Source organism: Heterocephalus glaber, unplaced genomic scaffold (assembly GCF_053883595.1).
Source record: "Heterocephalus glaber isolate CG9 unplaced genomic scaffold, H.glaber_assembly_v1.0 deba00001481, whole genome shotgun sequence".
NCBI classification, from domain to species: domain Eukaryota; kingdom Metazoa; phylum Chordata; class Mammalia; order Rodentia; family Bathyergidae; genus Heterocephalus; species Heterocephalus glaber.
Genome location: NW_028258317.1, coordinates 17,620,755 through 17,626,758, shown reverse-complemented (window position 1 = coordinate 17,626,758; position 6,004 = coordinate 17,620,755). Strand labels below are relative to the sequence as shown.

Below are 6,004 nucleotides of genomic sequence, written 5' to 3'. Positions count from 1 at the left end.
ATATGGAGGTGTAGAATTAGCAGTTCTATTTTACTTTCTTGGTAAAAAGGAGAGTTTAAATCTCTGTTTTTAGATTCACAATCTAATGTTTTTGTTAAACTATTTTTACAGAATAAATTTCCTAAGATAATTTTAGGGTTAAGAGTTATTAGTAAGAGAGGGCATAGGTGAAGTGTTATTAATATATTTTCTCGTGTAAATGAGGGTGGAAGGTTGCTGATGTGGTATGGGAGTATGCCATGCTGTGTTGAAGTTAATATATATAGTGTGTATAGTGCTGTGATGAGTACGTTTAGTCCAGTTAAGATGATTGTAAAATTTGATCAGGAGAAGGCTGAAGTGATGATTAATAGTTCTCCAACTAAATTGATTGATGGTGGTAAAGCGAGGTTAGTGAGGCTAGCTAGGAGTCATCATAATGCCATTAGGGGGAGAATAGTTTGTAGTCCGCGAGCTAGAATTATGTTTCAGCTATGAATTCATTCGTAATTGGAGTTTGCTACGCAAAATAAAAGGGATGATGTGAGGCCGCGGGCAATTATTAGGGTTGTGGCCCCTATGTAGCTTCATGGTGTTTGGATGAGAATAGCTGTGATTACAAGGGCTATGTGGCTAACAGAGGAGTAGGCGATGAGAGATTTTAGGTCGGTTTGTCGTAGGCAGATAGAGCTGGTTATGATTATTCCTCATAGGGATAATAGAATGAATGGGTAGCTTATTGAGGCTGTGAGTGGTTCTAGAAGTTGTGAGATTCGTATTATTCCGTAGCCCCCTAGTTTTAGCAGGACAGCTGCCAATACTATTGAGCCGGCGATAGGGACTTCTACATGGGCTTTTGGGAGTCATAGGTGTAGGCCGTATAGTGGAAATTTAACTATGAAGGCTATAATGCAGGCAAGTCATAATATACTGTTGGATTATGTAGGCAGCAGAGGTGATGTTTTGTAACTGAATAGTATGAAGTTCAGGGAGCCGAGGGAGTTTTGTAGATAAGTTAGGGCGACTAGAAGTGGTAATGACCCGGTGAGTGTATAGAAAAGGAAATACAATCCTGCTTTTATTCGCTCTGTTTGATTGCCTCATCGGGTAATGATAATTAGTGTTGGAATTAATGTGGCTTCAAATAGAATGTAGAATATTATTATCTCTGAGGTTGTGAATGTTATGATGAGTAGAGTTTGTAGTAGAATTAATAGTGAAATGTATAGTTTTTTTCGAATATAGGTTTGTTTTTTATGTGGTGTTGGCTGGCGATGATTATTAGGGGCAGGAGTCATACTGTAAGGTTGACTAGTGGAGATGATAAGGAGTCTGAAAAGAAGTTTGTTGAGAAGTTGTGGCTGTTGACGTCAAGTTTATTAAGTGTGGGCAGAGTAATTAGTGCGATAAGTAAGCTGTGGCATGAGGTGTTGATTCACAGTATTGAGTTTTTTGATAGTCAGGCAATTGGAATAAGTATAATTGTTGGTAGAATGATTTTTAGCATTGTAGGAGGTTTAGGTTTTGTATGTAGTCTGAACCGTAGGTGTTTGATACTAAGACTAGTAGAGCTAGTTCCATGGCTGCTTCACAGGTGAAAAATACAAGGAGAATCAGGGGAATAGAAAATGATAGAGTGTAATGGGAGTTTAATATAATTAGTGATGCTACTACGAATATTGACAGTATTATTCCTTCAAGACATAGGAGTGATGATATTATGTGGGATCGATATATTATTATTCCTGCTAGGGATACAGTAAAGGCAATAGTTATGTTTATGTAGATGGCGGACATTTTGGTAATCATGAGGTATATCATAATTTAATGAGTCGAAATAATTTGTTTTGTTATTTAAACTAATTACCATATTCGTCTCATTCTAGCCCTTTTTGTGATCATTCATAAAATAGGCCTAGTGCTAAAATTGAAAGTAGTATAAGTGATACTATAAGTATTAGGGTGAGGTTGTTGGTTTGTGATGCTCAAGGGAGTGGGAGAAGCAGGGCAATTTCTAGGTCAAATAGGAGGAATGTAATGGTGATTAAGAAGAATTTTATGGAAAATGGCAGTCGTGCGGACCCTATTGGATCAAATCCGCATTCGTAAGGACTTACTTTTTCTGTGTATGCATCTACTTGTGGTAGTCAAAATGTGATTAGTATGAGGATGGAGGCTAAGGAGAAGTTTATTAATAATGAGATTATTATGTTTATTATTCTCTCTCAGGGCTTGCTGAGGCTGGTTGATTGGAAGTCAACTGTACTGTCTGTACTAAGAGAATATGAGCCTCATCAGTAAATGGATACATAAAGGAATAATCATACTACATCTACAAAGTGTCAGTATCAGGCTGCTGCTTCAAATCCAAAGTGGTGTTTAGATGTAAAATGGAAATGTAGTTGTCGAATAAGGCAGACTGTTAGGAATGTAGATCCGATAATAACATGGAGTCCGTGGAATCCTGTGGCCACGAAGAAGGTGGAACCGTAGACTCCATCTGAAATGGTGAAAGGTGCTTCAAAATATTCTGAGGCTTGTAGTAGGGTGAAGTAAATTCCTAAGATAACAGTGATTGAGAGACCTTGGATTATGTGTTTTCGATGTCCTTCTATCAGGCTGTGGTGGGCTCATGTAATTGAGACTCCGGATGCTAATAGAATAGCTGTATTAAGCAGGGGTACTTCAGCCGGATTAAGAGGATTAATTCCTGCAGGGGGTCAGCACCCTCCTAGTTCAGGAGTGGGGGCTAAACTTGAGTGGTAGAAGGCTCAAAAAAATCCTGCAAAGAAGAAGACTTCGGAAATAATAAATAAAATTATTCCGTATCGAAGTCCTTTTTGGACGACTGATGTATGATGTCCTTGATAGGTTCCTTCTCAATATCTTGTCATCATTGGTATATAGTTATAATGCAGATTAGGAGGCCTAGTGCTAGAAGGGCTTTGGAGTTAAAATGAAATCATATGGTTAGTCCCGATGTAAGTAGAAGGGCAGATAAAGCTCCTGTCAGGGGTCATGGACTAGGATTTACTATGTGAAATGCATGTGTTTGGTGATTCATTAGGTGTTATCGTGCAGGTAAAGGCTAACAAGAAGGGTGAATACGTAGGCTTGAATCATAGCTACAGCGAATTCAAGGATTGTAAGTAGAATTAAAATGATGAGTGTGATTAAGGCTGTGGGTATGCTGATGGTTATTAGGGTTAGTGTGGTTTTACTAATTAAGTGAATTAACAGGTGCCCTGCGGTAATGTTGGCTGTAAGTCGAATAGCTAGGGCTATTGGTTGGATAAAGAGGCTAATTGTTTCAATTAGTACAAGTATGGGAATTAGTGGAGTTGGGGTGCCTTGTGGGAGAAAATGGGCTAATGATTCTTTGGTTTTATGTTGGAAGCCTAGGATTACGGTTCCGGCTCATAGTGGGATAGCTATTCCCAGGTTTATTGATAGTTGTGTTGTTGGGGTGAAAGTGTATGGTAATAAGCCAAGGAGGCTGGTTGATGCAATAAATAAGATTAAGGATATGAGGATTAATGCTGTAGCTTTAGAAGTCTTAAAATTAGGTACTAAACGTCTTACAACACTGTTTTTGCTTTTGTTTTTGTTTTTAACTTTTCTAGGTCCTTTGTACTCCTACATAACTTTTAAATTTCAATATCCAATTCTTCATTTATAGCAAGTATACACAGACCTGAATTTTTATATATACCTTGTGTTTTCTAATCCTGCTAAATTCAAGTACAAGTTCTAGGGGCTCCTAGAGATTTCTCAGTATTTTCTCTGTAGATGATCATTTCATTTACATATAAAGATTTTGCTTCTGCAATGCCAATCCTATCCTAGTTGTGTCATTTTATTGCCAGACTATTTTGGTGGGGACTAGGTTTCAAAGTTTAATGGTCAGATAAAGAGTAAGCATATCTGCCCTTGTTGCCCACCTTAAGGAGAAAGCATTGTATCTTCTCCATTCATATAAGGTGTTCTCACTGGAAGTATGGAGTACATGTCTTTAATATGTTGAGAAGTTTCTGTTCTACTTCTAGGCTCCTGATAGCTTTTACCATGAACAGCTGTAGAATTTAGTCCAATACTCTTTCTCCAACTAGTGACAGGATCATATGGCTTTTTCCTTTCCTCTGTTAAAATGATGACTTTTGGGGGTGGATCTTCCAGTGCTGAACCAACACTGCCAGCCCTATAACAAAACTGCTTTCTACATGCTACCAGATCTGACTTCTATTAGTTTATTTTGTTAAATTTCTATCTATGTTCATACTTTTTTCTTCTATTATCTTTATCCCATTTTAGGATTAGCCCAATGTTGAGTTCCTAGAATGAGAGGAGAAGTGTTCCTTTTTTTTTCTGCTTTAATTGTTTGATATAATTTATCAGTTAAAGTGTTTATGACCCTGCTGTTGTCATATAGGTAGGTTTTCAAGCTAGGAATATACTTTCTTTAATAGATGCTATTCAAATTTTATATTTCCTCCAGAGTTAGTTTCATTAATTTGTCTTCCAAGGTATTTCTTAGAAGTTGTCAAATTTATTTCAAAAAAGATTTTTGTAATATGCTTTCTATACCCTTTTAAATTCTATAAAATCTGTGGTAATGTCTCCTAGATCTTAATATTGTAATTTTAAAAATGTATAACTAATATTGTGTAACAGGAAGAAAAGGTCTAAAAGACCAAGGGAATTGGGAGGGATAAGGGAAGGGAAAAAAGGGAAAGGAAAAAATATGAGAAGAGGAAAAAAATGGAAACAAGTTCTTTGCAAATAGGGAAGGGTGGAGGGGGTGAAGGGAGGGCAAGGGAAGTCGAAAAAAAATAAGAACCAAGATACTCATGTAAAGGTACAAGATCCCAATGATGAATGTAACTGTGTTTTATACCAAAAATGTACCAATAAACTTAATGGGGGGGGAGAATAGCCTTCCTCCTTTAACAAAAGGCAATAGCATGCAATGCCTGCAGACCAGCATATCGAATTAAGTTCAGTGACCTGAATAAGCTCTGGGCATGCTTATAAGCATGCAGTGTCCAGCATAAGTTACTTTTGTTTTCAGGATACTCTGTATAAGAGTCCAAAGAGGCTATATGTTAGCTCAGGCAGAAAACAACAGCAAGCACAAATTATTCTTAGAGAAAATATTCTATAAGCAACAGAGTGTTTATACTTGTTAAATTGGTTATTGTTATACTGAGCCATTATATATAATGTTTGAGAACTTATCCTGTGTGTCAATTCTTATGGATATATACAAAATGTTTGACGTATTCAGAGGCTACTACACCACTTAAATTGCCTCTTCTGTTGGATATTGACAGTGATCATTAATTTTTCAATTGCATATTCTTTTTGTATAAAAATACTTATTTTATTGAGTTTTGGGGAGGAATTTGATACATCTCCATTGTATTACAATTGAGCCATTAATCTTGTAGTTTCATCAACATTAAGTGGTTCATTTTCATGATGCTGCTGATTCAGCTCTTTCTCCAGTGGTTCAAGAGTAAGCCTTTTTGAGAAATTTGCAAGTTCCTTCTGAATGTTTACAAAAGCATTATTCACTCTACAAATTTTTTCATCATTTATAATGTTTATCTTTTTAAGATTAGTGGTGACTGGTTTTGCTTTGTTTTTGGATTTAAAGTTCTTTTGGCTGGCTATGTGAAATACATTCCTGGACTTCTGCCCTCTTAATTTGTTCTTGGCCATTGTCAAAAAGTTCCATCAACTTTTCACCAGACCTTTGATATCCGCGTGATGCTGCTCAAGGTCCAGGTAATGCCATCTGCCTCAATTGGATATTCTTTATGAGGATTTTTTGGAGATTTTTGTGGATTTCTCTCCTTTTTTAAATCACTCCTATTTGAAAGTGAGCTACTGCACCCAGTTATATCACAGGTTGGCAGTGGCAAGGAGCAGGAGGAGATTCATTTGCCATTCACAAAGTTCTAAATAAGCTCCCTAAAACTTAAGTGCACACAAAAATTATTACACCTAGTAGTTTCATTAGAAT

At 36.7% G+C, this 6,004-nt stretch overlaps 1 pseudogene; it reads right to left on the bottom strand.

Annotated features, from left to right (window-relative positions):
* Window positions 1-5,365: 5,365 nt before the first annotated feature.
* Window positions 5,366-5,792, bottom strand: LOC101709181 (ribosomal biogenesis factor pseudogene; annotated as a pseudogene).
* Window positions 5,793-6,004: the final 212 nt, after the last annotated feature.